Source organism: Magnolia sinica, chromosome 6 (assembly GCF_029962835.1).
Source record: "Magnolia sinica isolate HGM2019 chromosome 6, MsV1, whole genome shotgun sequence".
NCBI lineage: Eukaryota > Viridiplantae > Streptophyta > Magnoliopsida > Magnoliales > Magnoliaceae > Magnolia > Magnolia sinica.
The window spans coordinates 39,724,189-39,742,912 of NC_080578.1; the positions used below are offsets into that span (position 1 = coordinate 39,724,189).

Below are 18,724 nucleotides of genomic sequence, written 5' to 3' on the forward strand. Positions count from 1 at the left end.
AAAAAAACCCTAAATCTCCTATTTCTCTCTCTTCCATTTCAATTTTGTAGTTCCTGACTGAAAATACCAATTTCACGATCATCAGCATCATTGGTTCAACCAATGTTGGCAAATTGACGATACTAAACGAGCTTTACGGATTCAATGAGAGCTCACCTGGTAAATCCTCTGAAAATTTCTCTATTTTCTACTCAAATGCAGTTCCTTTATTTTAGACTAATTGATGGTTAGGGCTATGCTGATGTTATTTTAAACTAGTGATTAGAGATTTGAGTTCTTAGGTTAGATTAGAGATAAGTTTGAACTATTCTGGCTTGCAGGAATGCTCCCACATTTTACAATGCAGTCGAAAGAAACATGAGCATTGGCTAGGTATGGTACAATGGGAATTGAACTTGGGATTTCTGTTGAAAGGTCGATTCTTCTTGATACCCATGTTCCTCTTACTAACCTTTTTATTATTGCATTTCCCCCACTTTAGATTGATTAAATTTAGACTTAGATTCTTCCTTGTGTATTTTGAAGTCTTTTAACTTGCTTGAATAATATTTTTCTTTCTACCTTAGAACCTCTCTTCAAAAGTTTACACCACTGCATTTTCTTTTAATTCCATAGCTCTAGAAGTGTTTTGCTTTTTCTCATCTAGTCCTTACTTTCCAGGTTATTATTTTACTAATGTTTTTCATTTTCATATGACAATAAAATTCTTCATGACATGCAGCCTTTATCCAACCCTTCTATTCTATCTGAGATGATTAGACTTGATGGCTCATCTTCAATTTCTATATTAAATGGTGAATCCCTGTCAGCTGACCTGGCTCATGAATTGATGGGTATTCAGGTACTTGTAAAGAAAAAAGAATCGCATTACAATTCTGTTTTTAAAGATTCGCACATTACTCACACAATGACAGTTTTTAAGATTGTTTGAGCACATCTGATCTGGCACTATCCTTTTTGTGGTAGTGCAGGGAACCGTTCTAGCTTGGTGTTTTCCTAGTATCCATTAGTCATGTTTTACTGGTAGTATCAGAGGGAGTTCATGATATTAATACGTGGCATCTGATGTTGACGGGTATGCCTTCCTCTTTGGATTCTTTTATTAAATGTCATTTGTCCATTTGTTAGTAACATGCTTTTAAACGTAGCGAACTAGTATTTATGCATGAACAAACAAAAAAATTATGATGCCCATTAATGTGAAGATATCTTGCAGGAGCCTACCGAAGAGTTTTTAGCTTCCCCTGTCTTCATACATGCAAAGTAAGTATCATGTCTCTATGTTATGATTTGAGCTACCATGCCTACCTTTAGAATTTGTGATATGAAGAGAATACTTTGTACACATGATCTTCCTTTGGAAGAACGTGATTATTTGAAGGATGAGGTTTCATTTCATTTGCACTTCTTACAACTTTTTAACCTTGTCTAAATGGGCACTTTGGAGTTATGGCCAGGGAGTTCTTGTCCTCATTATTGTCAGTGTTCCCTACCTGATGTGTATCACTGTACTCCTCAGACTTCATAGGATAGAGAGCACCAGTCTCTGTTGCTTTAGCAAATGGACAAACAAAACTCATCTTGGTTGTTAATTCCTTGTTTCAGAGATACAGAAAGAAAGCTAAAAAAGAGTTCTAAGAGAAATATAAACTCTTCGTGATAAAGAACAACAGAGTTCAAATAATGTTTCCATAGAGAGCTAAAATTACCAGCCTAAATGCTAAAAGATACATTAGAACATAAACAAATTCTGGGATGAAAATGATCCTTCTAGTAATAAAATAAAACAACAGGAATTTGTACCCAGATAAAGAAAAAGTTTAGAAAGTTGCAGCAAAGTGTGATCTCATTTTTGTTTCCTATTTACTTATGCTTGATGGAACTTGGTGTTTGTGTTTTACCTAATTGATCTATTATGTTGCAGCCTCAGTCTGTCTAGTTAAGGATCCTGGCCTGACTCACTTAACTAGCAAGTACTAGAGGCTTGGAGAGTTTAAATAAGTCACAACTGGTGAGCTGCTCATGCCACAACAAATACTATAAAATGGGATGTTTCTTGCCACATCTGTTTCTATATGTGTTAGTATTAATTTATAAACATGTTGTATGCATGTTCAAGGTATTTAACAAATAATAGCCCGTATATCATAATTATTTATATATACAAGCCTACTTAGACATATCTTAGCTAGACTAACCATAATTCAAAAATGAAAAACTCAAAATCTAGCTAGTACACTTGACTCAAAATTTCATTCTTAAGTTAATGATGATTTTAAAGTAATATTAAATATTTCAAAACTTATAAGTATTAATCAAACAGCTAACACTACCATCCTTGGTAGATATCACTTGCTTTCATCTCTCCCTCTTAATTTTTTTAACCAAACAACAACTGAATCAATGAATGACACTACAACAAAACTAGCCTTAGCCGACCGATGTTGCAGCCTCAGGTCCATATATATATATGTGTGTGTGTGTGTGTATACATATATACATATATATATAAAGCCTTAACCAAACCCTCTCAAATAGCGTCGACTCTTCCTCTCTCTCTCTCTCTCTCTCTCTCTCTCTCTCTCTCTCTCTCTCTCTCTCTCTCTCTCTCTCTCTTGCGATCTCCCTCTCCCTTTCACGTGCTCTGCCTCGCCCTCTCCCTCTAGCGCGCTCTCCTTCTCTCTGTCGCTCCCTCTCTCTGCACCTCCTTCTCTGTCTCCAGCCCTCTCCTTCTCACGTGCTCTCCCTCTCAATCTTATCCTCATGTTTGTAGTGTTTCTTGAGTCGCATGTGCTATCCAATGAATTTTGAGGGTTTCTGGAGCTGCATTTTGACGTCGAGATTGTTTCATGGGATTTTTTTTAATCTACTTTTTTTGTGGTTTGATGATTTAGATCTTTTGAATATTAATTTATTTATTTTTTTGATTTTCTTTAATTACAAAGATCTTTTTTGGTGTAGTTCTTTGATTAGGAGGAAAAACAGAGAAATTGAAAAGGAAAAAAAGATAACGCCTTTGGTACTCGGTAACATTTGTGAAATTGTATCTCTTTTCAGTTTTTGTTGAGAAGCTGATATTTTCAATTTTTATTTCCATTGCATTTTAGGAAGTTTATTTCGGAGTTTTGGAGTTCCTAGAGATGATTTGAAGCCATATTCAAATTGAGGAGGATTGGAAAAAAATTACTTTTTTTTCCTTTTTTTTAAAAGCTTTAGTTAGAGGTGGGCATCAGTCTGAGTCGACTCAAATTAGGACCAACCCGACCCGATCCGAAATTTCACTGACCTGACCCGAACTTGACCCGATTCGGTACCGAGTTCAGGGCAATTGACTCAGTCCGATCCGATATTTACATTACTTCGAGTCCGACTCGATCCGGAAAACCAAGTCAGATCAGATTTTGCATGAAACGGATCAGCTCAGATTTACTTTCCACAATTGCCTTGAAATGTGTGCCATCTTTAGGAAAAAGATGGGGTATCTATTTAATCCACACCATCCATCTTCTTTGACCAATCATTTTAGGCCATTGGCCCAGAAATGTATGAGATTTGCACCCAGATGGGCCGCATTAGAGGAAACAGTGAGTATTGAGTACCTACCATAAAAATTTATTAGACCTACAAAAATGTTTATTTTAGCAGGCAAACCAACGTCGTGGGGCCACGGAGGATTCCCACCATGATGTACACACCTTAGTCTAAGTGGCCCACCATTTTAGCCACTAGAAAGGCTAACGGGCCTTGGTGGGCCAACCATGTTTGGACAGCCCAACATCCTTGGCAGGAAACACTACTCGCATCGCGTTATTGGACTGAGCATGCATGTTAGCTCCAAAGCTTTCCCGGAGTTGTGGGGCCCACCATGGAGTCCTTCCATGAGATACATGGTTTAACCAAGTGGTTTGTCCGATCAGATTACAAAATCTGACCATGGGCCCTTCTGACCCACCCAAGTTTAACAAAATCCAAATCTCTGGTGGAGCAACACGGCCCACCGTGATTTAGGTATTATCAGTCGGTTAAGCAAAAAGATGTTAATTTCATGTAGTACAAATGCCAAACCTTCATGAGATTTCCGTTTCAACATGATTCAGGAAACAGGATATGCAAAGCTAACCCCAATTGGCTAGGATAATAAAACGATAACAATGATATTATCAAAGATATTTTTGTTAATGGCACAAATATATAATCTGAATGGATAAGTAATGAACATAGATACTGACAATGACCTTAGATGGAGGAAGGAATTAAGGTGCCTTCCTCTTCTAAAATGGACTATGCCCATGGACATTGATGTGACCTAGATTGTTTTACACATAAAACAATTAAAAAACTAAGATGGTGTGAGCTACAATGATTTAGATTGCTTTTCCACACTAACAATAGTTGGTGCAACACAAGTTTAATACATCACAAAGTGAATTAGAAAGCAGATAGGCTTTGTAACCAGGATCTCCTTAATAAAAAATTTAATAGCGATTTTTTAAGAAAAGAAGGGGACATTTTCTACTAATGCAATGGATAGGTATCTCCAATGTACAAAGAATTCCAGATTATGCCATATGAAGAATCCACACTACTCCTTGGAGTCTCTGGGAATAAGATTCAAAGAAAAAGATGACAACATCCTATTGACTTCATTTAAAATAAATGGCCACTTCCAAAGAGCCAGCCTACAAATAAAGACCCACACAACAGCACTCTTGGAGTCAACTTTTATGATAAGCCTTGAACAATCCACAAAACCTCATAATCCTCGTAGCAATTCTTATTATTTTGAATTATGCTTGGTTTGAGCCAAATTCAGATCAAACCCAGAGAAGACCAGCTTGATCCATGATTGCTCATTCATGACGCCCCGACTACTGACCACCTTCAATTTTCCATCGAGCTACCATCCATATTCAGCTTCCACCGACCCGACAGAAGTGGAGATCACCAAACAAACACACCAACTTACAGCGATCATTAATTGCAACATTCTAACCTCCAATCCAATTGTAAATGGAAACTCCCTTGAATTCTTTTGAGATATGGCCCCACCCTATCAGAGATATCTTGATTTTCTTGAAGAGCCATTTAGTTAAGAAAGATTTATCTTCAAATATCCTTTTGCCTATTTCCTTCTGCAGCCCCATAAGAGAGCCTTAGGGAGTATTTTCTACAAGATTCTGCCACTGTTCTTGAAGGGTGTGCCAACCCAACACACTAGTCAACCCATAAGGGAGCCTGAGGGACTGCCACTCTTTTTGCAGTCCAGCCGAAAGGTTGGCTCCACCATGAGGATTTCCTGGTGCAAAGGTCAGCCCTATATACTCATGAAGTGGTCCACACCGTTAAAAAAAAATTAAAAAAAAAAAAAAACAATGTCCAGCCATTGGTAAAAGCAAAACACGAGTTTGATCCACTTAATAAGTGGCAGCTGCTGAATTTTTTAAAAGGTGACTTATGATTGGGCCAACCTATTGGATTTGTTAGATGTCATATATACATGTTAGGTTAGTAGTTGTCCACAGGTTGGACCTTAACAGTTGTATATGTGAATGAATAGGGAGAATTGCTTACCACCATAGATGGAAATGGGTATTACAACGGTGCCAAGAGGCAAGAGCTATCTCATTACTTGTTTGCACAAAACCAGCATACCTAAGATTGTAGCAGCCTGTGCTTAGGTAGTTATCTACCTAAATCCATGTTCTCATCACATGCAAAAATTAGTAAAATAATCAACAAACCAATCCCATGGTCTACTTAGGGCATTATCATGTTTAATGCTTCTTTGAAATTCCTTAAATCAGTTATATAATCTTGATCAATGGTAGTGTAAGTTGAGATAACCGTCTAGTAAATGAATAATCGTGTGCGATAGACTCACCGAATGTGACCGGACTGACCTGCAGAGTCGACATAGTTAAAATGAGCAAATGATGACATCTTAATTTAAAATGAAATCCTATCTATCCAGTTGATGGATTTAATCCACATTTGGTGTGGTTAGGCTAACATGAAAATAGAAAACCCCATAACTCAAGTTGATCTAAACCATCAGCTGGCCTACTTCAAAAGTTTTCAATTGGTCATGTGTGGCTCACCCAATGACTGGATTAGTGTGATTTTAATTTGGTATATCCAATATCCATGGTGGAGGATACCATTTATACATAGTGGATGGGCCCACACATGAGAAAAATGAACTCCTAAGACAAGGAATTTTTTGTCACTAAGTGCAGATTCATCTAACATTTGCAACCATAGGAGAGGAATGGTTGGGCCCACACATGAGAAAAATGTACTCTTAAGACAAACAAAATTTTTTCACTTAGTGAAAATTCATCTAACCTCTGCAAATAAAGGAGGTATTTGTAATAATCCAAATAAGGGGGCAGGTGTTTACAATTGTCAGAAACAGACAAAGAAGTTTGCAATTATCGCTTCATATACTATTCAATGAAAAATTGCATGCACTATAATCCAAATATGGAGGATACGCATTGCTGCAACACCTCATGCAAATCTAAAAGAGGAATCCAACCCTTTAAATGAAAAAAGAAAATAAACCATGTCCAAAATCAAAAGTACAAATTAACCTAACAATTAACATGTACATACTGATTACTGAGTCATAGATTAGGTAAAACTTTCATAAATTTAATACCCTCTATATGATGAATGCCTTTGTGGCATGTAACTAAATGAACCCTGTCCATAATAGTAACCCCCTCTTCCACCTCCACCTTCGTCTCCAGATTCATCATTCGGTTCTCTTTTTACTGATTCAACTGCAGGAGAACTCTTGGTCGACTCCGAGCTAAATGTGTCCAAAAAATGGTTGTTCACCTCTGCTGAATCGGATGGTGGGGATCCCTTCCCATCGTCCTCATTCACAGATGCAAAAAGTTTTTTCAAATGGTTTTTATGATCCGATTTGTAAGGGATTTCCAACCGCCTATAAAATGCTGCAAGACTTTTAAAAAACTTTGATGGTTTACTTGTGCCTGCTTCAGCATCATGTTGTCTCAGAGATGGATGTCATTTACAAGCTTTCTTTAACGGCCTCTTTATAATCTTGCTCTTCTTGTTCCCTTAAAATTCTCCCTTGTTCTTCTTCTCTACTAATTGTGGTAAGCCTGGAACCAGAGCCAGAAGCACTTCCTCTGCTTAACCCTTCTTCATTTATAATAAGCCTACTTCTATATATTCTTTAGTTAGTTATATTGGTTGTAGTTACAGGCTGAGGGGTGTAGGAAGTCTTCCTATTTGAGTCGAGAATGGCTCTAAATAAATCTTGGACTTCCTAAGGAGCTTTGCTACATGGTGTGGCATCTCCACCCTGACAAGTCAAATGTAATTTAAGCCAGTTTATTTTGTTGACAAACTGTTTTCCACACAACTTATATTTTAACTTAATCTTTCCATCCTGGGAGTAGACCTAGACTCCATTAACCCAAATATCCGTCTATGTATCATCTTCTGATGACATATCTAGTATATATCTGGTTAGGATAGGACAAGAAAAAAAAAGTTAAAGTTATATAACTTATATTAATGTACCTACAAAATTACAAATAACATGATATATCATGATATTCATGCACCCGCAAAATTGAAATATTCATGCACCCACAAAATTATGTAAAAAGTGAAATATTCATTCACCCACAAAATTATAAATCACATGATATTGCAGAAATAGAAGGCGTTAAAATCATATTACAGCTGCAGGTACTGTCTCATCAACCTTGTCACTCTCCTCTTCATCGAACTCCTCATCAATAGAGTTCTCTTTCCCCCACATCGGACGCAGCCAATCCTAAGTAAAAATGAGCGCTTCAACCGATTCAGGCGTAAGTGAGCTTCTATACTTGCTTACGACCCTACTCCCCATATTAAAAGCAGATTCTGAAGCCACGGTTGAAATTGAAATTGATAATATATTGCGTGCCATTAAAAAGAGCACAGGGTACTGTAACTTACCAGATCTCGTCCTCCACCACTCCAAAACATCAAAATCATCGCTTTTGTTTAGAACTAGAATATCCTCATTGAGATAGTCTTCAAGTTCTGATCTAGCCATCCATACTTGAGTCCCTTTCAATTCAGCATAGTAAGACATGAAATCATCTGCCGTGTCTTCTTACGATTCATCAACAACAGAACTAGAACGCACATGAGGAGATTGTTCATTTACGGCACACGTATATAAATTGTACAATTCACTGGCTGCACCAGAAATCTTTTCGGCCTCAGCAACACCCATCACACCATACCACTTATTACATATGAAGCCAACCATAATCATCTTTTATCGGGGATCAAGAACAACCGCAACACTCATTACCAGACTACACTCAGACCAGTACTTATCAAAATTTACCTGCATACCCATGGTCATGAAGTGTAAAATGTCTTGTCCACTACTGCTTTTGCGCAAGGCATCTTTTACCTTTCAAAGTTCAGGCAGAAATATATCTGCTATTGGATACTTGTAGCCCAAAAATTTCTTCGTCTTGTTGTAAAAAACAGAAAGGAACATATGAACTGATTTAGCTCTTGACCAATCAACTTTAAAAGGCAGCCAAACATACGCATTATCACGCTCCACATAGTGAGAGAAGGCAGGTCTCAAATCTATCGCTGAATCTAACATTTCAAAAGTTGAATTCTAACGTATCATGACGTCCAACTTCATCGTTCTCTGAGTTGACAAATTCAACCGCTTCACGATCTCATTCCATGCATATAATCGTGAAGGGGACCCCTGTATGTACTTCACACTCTCTCTTATGTTTTTTATCGTGGGATCGATTATTTTAAAGCCTTCTTGTACAATCAAGTTTAGAATGTGGGCACAACACCTAACATGAAATATCTTTTCACCAAAATATAGGTCACCGGTGGCCTTAAATTGGTTGCGCAAATTCAATATTACACTATCATTTGCAGAGGCATTGTCTAGTGTAATTGTCAAGATTTTCTTCTCAATTCCCCACTCCATTAGACATTTGTGTATGCAGTCTGAAATCATCAAACCACTATGAGGAGGCGCAAGATAATGGAAGTTTATTATTCTCTTGCATAGCCTCCATTCAGCATCAACATAGTGAGCAGTTAGGGACATATACCCTTTTCGTTGATTGAATGTCATCCACAAATCTGATGTCAAGCTAATTCATGGCCAACTATCCTTTCAACTTGACCTTCTTGCCTTCATACATCTTCATACACACCCTCCTGATTATTATACGAGAGACCTTCTCGTATTTAGGATTAAGGCATTTGGCTAGTTCAACAAAAGTAAGAATCTTTACCATCTGAAATGGTCTTTAATCTGAAATAATTAACTTAGCTATCCACTCATTCACTGACTCTTTGTTATACTTGTAAATGGACATTGACAGACCCCTTGCAAATTGCGAAAATGAAAGTATTTGTTGCCTTGACGCACTTCTCACTTTTTTAAAACACTTTCCTAGATGTTTCTTCAACGTTGTGGTTAAACCATCTACTTGTTTGTGTACTGACTCTTGTAGTGCTTACATTGTATCTTCACTTGGTTGTTTTTCAGGGTTACTTCTTCAAAATCTTCCCACACTTTCGACCTCTTTTTCGTATTTTCTGCAACATGTGACTATGTGGTACTAGTATCAATGACGTCGATAGGCAACTCTTTATGTTCAAGACCTAATCCTTCATCTTCAAGGATCATCGGTGATGTAATTGACTGACCACCAAGGGTCGAGGACAGGGTATTGGAAAGACCCTCACTTTCCATCTGATAGTTGAAATATACTAAATCATATTAGCATAAGCAATCTAATGATAACAGAGTTATACTAAATCATAAATTAGTTACCCATACAAGGTTAGATAAATTGTAATACTTTCATATTCCCATTTAAACGCCCGTGCCGAAAATCCGGCAACATCTCCCCATGCCTCTCCAGATAAGTTGATCTTACATTACATTTCGATGCCAAATATCTAAAGCAATGTAAAGATATTTAGCATTAGATACGAAACAAAAGAAACATATCCAGAGAGAAATAAGGAGATGGGCTGTGGATCAGGCATGAACATTTAAATAAGTTATATGAAAGCATACTATTCATCTAACCTTGAACTGTCCAAAAAGGGACAATTCGAGCAATTTCTATGCCACCAAAAACATACTATATCTATGTATGGTCACATAGAAATGCTCAAACGGGTAATTAATTATCTAACTTACAAGTAACAATTAAATCCTAAATTAGTTACCCATCTAAGGTTGGATAGATTGTAATACTTTCATATTCTCATTTAGACGTTCACACCAAAAATTCGACAGTATCTCCCCATGCCTCTTCAGATAAGTTGATCTTACGTTACATTCTGATATCAAATATCTAAAGCAATGTGAAGATATTTGGCATTGGATACGAAATGAAAGAAACATATCTAAAGAGAAAAGAGGAGATGGACTATGGATCAGGTATGAACATTTAAATAGGTTATATGAAAGCATACTATCCATCTAACCTTAAATTGTCCAAAAAGGGACAATTTGAGTGATTCTATGCCACAAAAAACACACTATATCTATGTATGACCACACAGAAATCCACAAATAAGTAACTAATTATCTAACTTACAAATGACAATCACAAGTCACAATAATAATCTAAGCAAAGAAAGCAATAGTGAGATAATCTAAGCAATGAAAGTAATAATGAGATAATCTAAGCAAAGAAAGCAATGTACATATTAAGACTAGAGTACATAGCCAGTAATCAATCTATGGGTTGTTAGATCAACCTATAATCTGCATTGTACTCAAATTTATCAAGAAGAAATGACAATAGTTAAGTGATGTTTTCCTAGCATTCATAAATCAGGAAGTAGCCCTCAAATTACAGCTATGTTTCTTTGAAGTCCAACTTAATGTAGTTGCAAATGCAAGAAAACTACAATTAGGATAGTAATTGCAATTCAATTAGAGAGTACAACCAACATGCAAATGCTACGCGTGCAGTATCTTCTTGCATTAAGAAAAGAAATAAAGAGAGGTCAAAAATAAAAATAACTGACCTTACAAAAGGTGAAATAAGGGACTACTGAAACTGAAGATGACTCAAAAATCTCAGGTTGTTCCTCTGCTTCAAGCCTTCGACCTGAGAAAGGAACAGAAACAAATAAAGATTAATATATTGGGATAAATGATTAAAAGAAAGCAATGTCAAGCATATAACCCTATTCATTGGTACCATGTTGCTCTTTTTTTATCAATGAGTGTTTTTATTTTGGTGGTCATTACCCACCACCACCCAACATAAGCTGACAAGGACTTGCCAAGTAGACAATCATGGATATTTCTCTTTTTCATCAATGGGTATTTTTACTTTGGCGGCCATTGCCCGCCAACTCCAACATTAGCCTACAATAACTCATACATTTGTCTTACGGTAGAAAGATCCACCCTTCTGGGTGCTGCATATTTAGATTGTATGCAAAGTAGTCAGGTAAGTTAAGTTATTTAGAAGTCTTAATCCAAAAGTAATCAAGCTACATGTACTAAAACATCATGTCACCGTTTAGAATTTTGAAAATAAATGAATTAATAGATGGTTTTCTGTGCAATTTTTGGTAATGCTCCATTCACGGTTGGTCAGCAATTTGGACGGTCCAGCTTGCCATAAAACTATGCCACTTACACCTGAATGGTCACTGCCATTTTTGTAATGCAAGACTAAAAAGGAGAGCCTGGCCCATAAAGTAGGTGATTTTGATAGTCAGACTAACTTTATCTATAATCACTGCACATGGTTGGTGAATCAGTGGGCCATCTAATTCATGAGTTGTGGTGTGAAAAATAGTTGCAATAAAATGATAATTACCGTCCATTCCTATACTTCTACTGTTAGTTGCAATAAATTCTCTACTTCTACTAGGCTTTGCAAAATCTAACACAAGCCCATCAAATCCCTATTCATTGGTTCCATGTTGGAAGTTTGCTAAGCCCACACTTGTGTCCAATATAGATCAACATACAAACGGTGGTCAAGATCTAATCCATCCACAAGGTTAGTCCCATCTTTTAGATTTTTCCAAAAAATAAATATATCCAACTGCTAAGGTAGTCCCCAAGACACTGATGAAAGTATGTACATTACTTTCATCAGTGTCTAAGGCAATGTTGGGTGCTTTCTCCTCCAGACATTGAAATCCTTATGGTGGAGAAAAAAGATACACAAAATAGGTATGTGGTTACAGGAAAGCTTACAGGCTTGCATAATTAAGTGAGTGTAAAACAGTCATCAAGAATACAAAGGAATATAATAAAATGCACTGAAAGGAGAGTACAATAGAGTAAACCTGCATTATAATCATGGAAATACTCTCTAATTTTAACATAGTTTACAAGCTTAAATTGCAAGCTCTGGGATCAACACAAAATAGACATTCATATAATTCAACACAAAATGGAGCTCCCTTGTGTTATATGAGAAAAGGGAGCTTTTACTTTTTGGTTCACAAATTGTTACACAACCATGGTAAAAAATCACAAATTATTTTGGTGCACAATGAAACAAGTTGCCAAAAAAAGGCAAAAACAGGAGTAAAAAAATTTAAAACAGGTCATAACAGTTTCAGTGTCTAGGCCAGTAGCAATCCAAAATTACTTGCTTCATTGCCCACTTCTAACTGCAGTCTCTGTTGGCAACAAAACAAGCCTGCAGTGCAAAGCAGAATGAGTTGGGCAAGTCATATCAATTTTGATCTCCAGGAAAGTCCCAATTCAAAACCACCATTTAAAGCAATGGATGGCCCAAGACAAACAACCTAATCCACCATCTATACATTTCATAGTGTGATGATGGAATTTTAGCAACCAGAATCTCACCAAAGAATGATCCAGTAAACATGAGAATAAAAAACTATAGCATATAGAGTTGGATTCTCATGCATATATAAGTGAGACACATTACATGGGATATCTGAAAGCCATAAAAAATGTGGGTTTAACATGGTATAAGAAACCATCATCTAACCCAGGGTTTAACATTTGATATGTTATAATCAACTGGACTACTAAATAGGACGATTTGGAACCTCTATAAAATCAAACCCCTAAAAAATAGATCAACAGGAAAACAAACAATCAACAACCATGCTTTCTTTATTTTCTTTATCTGGAAAACAAACAATGAACAATCTGGATTAGAGAGAATACATCAGGAAAACAAAAAATAGATTATCAAACTACATCTATTTTCTTTATTTTTTAGGATACTGAACTATTTAAAGAACAGATCGATGCTAAACAAAATACTAGAGCAACTCATACGAAGAAATGATTACTGAAATTTACACAGATCAACAGCCATGCTTTCAGACCACTGTCAAGCCAGGGCCACACAATACTTACCCAATTCAATGCAAATAGGGACGACATTGTAGCAGCTGGTGGGTTTGAATCGTGTGTTCGTTCGGATGAGACAGTGACGGACGGCGGGCGCTAAAGAAGAAAAGGATACTAAAGAGGAAGAAGATCGGGTAGGGTAAGAAAAGAGGAAGAAGATCTGGAGACTGGAGACTAAAGAGCTCCAAGAGGAAGAAGAAAAGCAGAGGCTCGCTCATTCTTCGGTAGGGTAACTTGGTAAGAAAAGAGGGGAGGGGTTAGGGTAAAAAATCAAAACGAGTATTTATAGTACCCACCAAGTCGGGTCTGTTCAGTTTGGGCTGGATCCATTCGGTTCAGGTATCCAGGTCGGATCGGTCTGGATAGACCTCTATCCGCACCCGACCCGAAAGATGAACGGATCTGGGTGGCCAGACTCGATCAGGCCGATCTAAGCTGTCAGTTCTATTCAGAACGGTACCGAGTCGGGTCGGATCCACCAGATCAGGTCCAAGATGCCCACCTCTAGCTTTAGTAGATGAAATATTTTATGGTGATGCTTGTGAATGCCACAGAAGAGAACTTAATCAGAAGCAAAGGAGTTTTTGGGTGTTTTACACATCACCGCCACAATTTATAGATGAAAATCTAGCCTTTCCAATGTAAGATTTCCTCAATTCCTGTTACTTGTCTAGGAAAAAGCTTCATAGAAAGGATATATACATGTACAAGTACTTCATCTCTACCATGTAGAACATAATGCAAAATTCCACTTGGGTTTTCTTTCTACCTGTTTCTCACAGAAAACTCTCTTATCTTTTATGATTTTTTGGTCTTGTGTACTTGGATAAACTATTATTTTAGGGCTGAATTTCTCTAAAATTCAGTTGAATTTCATGCTTAGCTGATTTTTTATGCTTTCTCACTGTCATTAAAGGTTTTAAACTATCGTCCAAAACTGATACATATCAATACGTACTAGTTTTGTCCATAAATTGTTGGGGGACCACGGAAGCACAAGGAGATGAATCAAGTGGCATCGAACAGTGCTCGATGGCATCGAATGGTCTGTCGATGGCATCGATAGACCCTGTTTCTGAATTGATTTAAGACATCAAAAACAACATAAATCACACATGACATTTGGTATTTGTATCATTACCTCCAAATTTAGATGTTTTTTTTATATTAGTATTGCTAAATTTAGCAGACCATGTTCTTATTATTCTTGGGTTGGCTTGGTTTTGGCATGTGCACCTGCCCATCTCAAATGGGTATGGACATGGTTTTAACACAAGGACTGAGTTGACTTGGACTTCGATGTCACAAGTTACCTAGACAAGTCACACCCGACTTGGCTGAGTCAGGCGATCCACCCCTGACTCGACTCCAGACCAGATGAGCCAGTCGGAGTTACTGTCTTTTAACCATGGGTATGGTAGAACATAAGCTAATTTCAGCCAGTTGCAATTTAGTGGTCTAAAATGTTTGAAGTGTGGTTGTCCTCTGATAGTCTGTGAAATTGTTCTCATGAATTACTTGAAAATTAAGTAATTTATTTAAATTAACTAGTAATCAATTGCTTGCATATGGTGTTATGTGAATTGGGTTCTAACTCTCATCAATTACTTATTTGATGTTATTTAAATCCTCTAGTATAAGTTTTCATTGAGAAGAATGATTTTTATTCCAGAGAATGCAATGTGCATATATAGGTGTCTGATTTTTATTCCAGAGAATCCCAATGTGCATAACCAATGAAAATGTACATTCCTTGCATTGTGTGAGAACTGAAAGCAAACTACATAAATGCCTATGAATATTGAAAAACATATATCTATGAGAAATTCTATTCTTGCAACAAAGACCCCTCGGTTTCAAGTAGTGTATATTTGGATTCTCTGTTGCATTTCCATTCTACATTGAACCTACTCCCACTTTTAACTATTTTATGCCACGTCAACGCCTATGTACATGGGCTTGGGCATCATCTCATGTGTTCTTTATTTCCTTCTTTTAATATTTTGTAACCTATTATTTTATGTAAAGAAAATATTAATCCATGGAAATGTATTCGATTCTGGAATGTTCCCACTGCCTTCTCTTATCCCTTATTTGATTCGTAGAGTATTATTTTTTATAAGAAACATAAATGTTGTCCCTTAGTTAATTTGAGCCACATCAAGTTGCAAGCCGACTCGATAAGTTTGGCCAAGTCAAAATCAATTTCTCTCTCTCTCTCTCTCTCTCTCTCTCTCTCTCTCTCTCTCTCTCTCAATTAGAAAACTACTCAAAGAGTTACTTGGTTTGATTCACGCCGAGTCTACCTAGTCAGCAAGCCAACTCAGCGAGTTTTTAGTGATTCAGCCAAGTTACCAGTCTAGTCACTAAGGGCCTGTTTGGATACCACCAAATAAATTACTTTTTCTACTTACCGTAGTAGATAAGTAACTTATTTCAAATAATGTGAGATTTTACTCTTCCAAACCTACTTTTGTTGATATTGACATGCTGCACTTCATGCATGGACAGGAGCATATCTTGTCCCATAGTCGGTTGTGGTCTGCAGTTGAATTCCTTTGATAACTTTGAAGATCACTACCGCACTCGGCACACTACATCTTGTTTCGTCTGTTCAAGTGTCTACCCAACATCACGCCTGTTGAGTATACATGTCTCTGAAGCACATGATTCCTTTTTTTCAGGCAAAAGTCACACGCGGGTTCCATATGGTACTCTCTTATCCTCCCACACAACATGTAATGTCTGCTTTTATATCTCGTTGCTTGTAAACAGGCTGTTGCACTGGTAATAACAGAAGCTGTGAAGATAGCTCTTATGACATGATTTTACACTTATTTTCTCCTCATTTGTTTTTATGTATTGGCTTCAAATAAGCTTGAGCATCCGCAGATGGTGTCAGTCCCAACAACATGTGTAGCAACAATTCGAGCAGCTTTGGATGCAGCACGTTTCCCTGACGTGTCTATCATGTCGTGTACTGCTAAGTAATTCTTTTACCATTTCCTTACTATTAGACTGCATGTTGGCTAAATGTGTCAACATTTCTCGATTTTGTAGAAGAAATAAATGGGGATTAAAGTCTATAATTGTAGAAGAAATGAAAAAAGAAAAAGAGAAAAATGAATCTAGGAAGCTAAAGAAGGTTCATAGGTGATTGCTTGTTAGAGAATGTCAGTTGGATCATGAGGCCAGCTTGCATTCATGGTGGGTTCCTTTTGATGAATGGCCCGGATATTCGCACATGCCATGTTGACACATGTGCTGCAAATATGTAAGTATTGTTTGCATAGAGTTTCATGAATTGGAATGTATTCATTGCAAAATGTCTTAAACTATATTTGTTAGTCACTTATACCTTAGAATATAAAATACTGAGCTGAGTCATGAGTGAAAATGGTGATTCCACTGACAACTCAACATATGTAGGTTGGTATAATCGTAGGTATCACCATATTCAGGATTCAAAGAGTGAGCATATACAGAAGGCTTTCAGTTTCAAACCATAACTTCAACTTAACTGCATATCTAGCTTTTATGTGTTTCTTTTGATAATGTGTTTCAAGAGAAACTAAGTAGTTTCTAGTATTCCTTTGTAGAGTCTCATTGACACGTGCATTGAGAGTGAAGGAGAACTGCTTTGATCGATTTTCGGCAAAAAAATTGTATATGAGGTGATTCATTTGTTTTCTAGTATGTGGTTGTTGGATTTGTTATTAGATGGTTAGATGTCGATGAAAGGATTTAATTTTATGGAAGGATGATTATGCGGCGCCCGATGACCATGAATATGAAGAGAAGATGAAGAAAGAAACTATATCGTTTGTCTTTTTAGAAACTTATGTTAGAGTCGTTTTAGATTGGTTTAAACTCCCATTTCTATTAATTTTTATTTATATATCTATTTTTAAAATTCAGATATATAGATTTAAATTTTCGATACAAGACCATTATTATAATTTTTTTCAGGGAATGTACTGGTAAAGATACACCATTATTATAATTTTTATTAGGGAATGTACTGGTAAAGATACACCATTATTGTAACTTTTTTGCTATGGCTATTAACCGTAGCCTATTATCTACAAACCGTAGCTATTGCTAACTTAAGCCTATTGCTACGACTCTCGTTCTACTTTTAGCTGCGAATATAATCCGTAGCTGTATATATTTTTCCATACGGATATATCGCTATGGATTAAATCCGTAGCTATCATTTCTATGGCTACAGATTAAATCCGTAGCCATAGCTTTGAGACCAATTGCTACGAACGTACTACGGACCATAACCGTAGCTATATATCTATGTCTACGGATTAAGTCCGCAGCCTTTGACCCTTTTCTGGTAGTGGGTAGTGGTTGATTAGGATGCCACTATCTTCTTTCCTCACAACTCCATTAAGAAATAAAGCTGAGTAGTGATGAGTTTGAGAGATTTATTGACCAGTCGCTTGTTCTTGCTCTCCCACGAGTCAGAGAAAGTATCCATTATTTTCAGTTGGTTTAGGAAGCTGGGATGCTCAAAAGCCATACTACTAGAGTGAAAAACTGAATGATTGGAGCCATAAATATCGATTTGATAGGCAATCGGCCGAGAGAAAGGGGGGTTGATTGCAAGTTTTCTAAATGAATGGGCAAGCGATGCATTGGATGAGACCGAATTGCCAACCAAGCAGATTTAGACAATATTGGTCGATTCCAGCCTTGGAATTTTTGCTAGTATCCATAGTACTGCCATTGGGAAGATCCTTACAATTGAGGTTTTTCAGGCAAGGAGCACATAAGATGTTGATTGTCCATCATTATCTTCAAAGCGGCCTGTGAACCAAGATGGGCCAAATTCTTTAAGCAAGAAAGGGGTAAAAGCTCGGTTACGTTTACCTTTTACTGAGAGGAAAGAATGAAGAGGTAGAGAATGTGCGAATATTTTAAGGAAAATGAATAACATGATGACCATAAGAACTATAAATAATATTGGAAGGGATGAGAGAATGTATAAGATTAGAGCAAAAGCATTCATAGATCCACATTTGGAGGAGCTATAATGGTCATTCATCAGGATATAGGCGTTTGGCAGTTACTTCATAAATGCCTCTACATAGGTGGCCAAGCACAAAGGGTGCAAGTGTAAGTTTTCGACCCTAAGTGAGCACCTCGGCTAGTTCATTGTATTCAGTGGTGATCTGGAGAGCATTCAGACAGAGTAAATGATGGCAAATACTGAGCTGTAAGAAATGCCATGTGTTCTTCATACTCGACTAGCCTTTATGTTTGTAATACACTTATATGAAGTGTGAATAGGCTTTGCCAACCGTATTA

At 37.0% G+C, this 18,724-nt stretch overlaps 1 long non-coding RNA gene across 5 annotated transcripts; it reads left to right on the forward strand.

Annotated features, from left to right (window-relative positions):
* The first annotated feature begins 417 nt into the window (after positions 1–417).
* LOC131248686 (uncharacterized) lies at positions 418–17,114 on the forward strand. Of its 5 annotated transcripts, none has more exons than XR_009172341.1 (4): positions 418–436; positions 1,925–2,011; positions 16,090–16,392; positions 17,005–17,114. It is a non-coding gene; the product is annotated as an uncharacterized LOC131248686 (long non-coding RNA). The 5 variants fall into 5 exon arrangements; XR_009172338.1 differs by lacking the exon at positions 418–436 and adding an exon at positions 1,143–1,263 and having other exon boundaries at positions 15,917–16,392; XR_009172339.1 differs by lacking the exon at positions 418–436 and adding an exon at positions 1,143–1,263.
* The last annotated feature ends 1,610 nt before the right edge of the window (positions 17,115–18,724 follow it).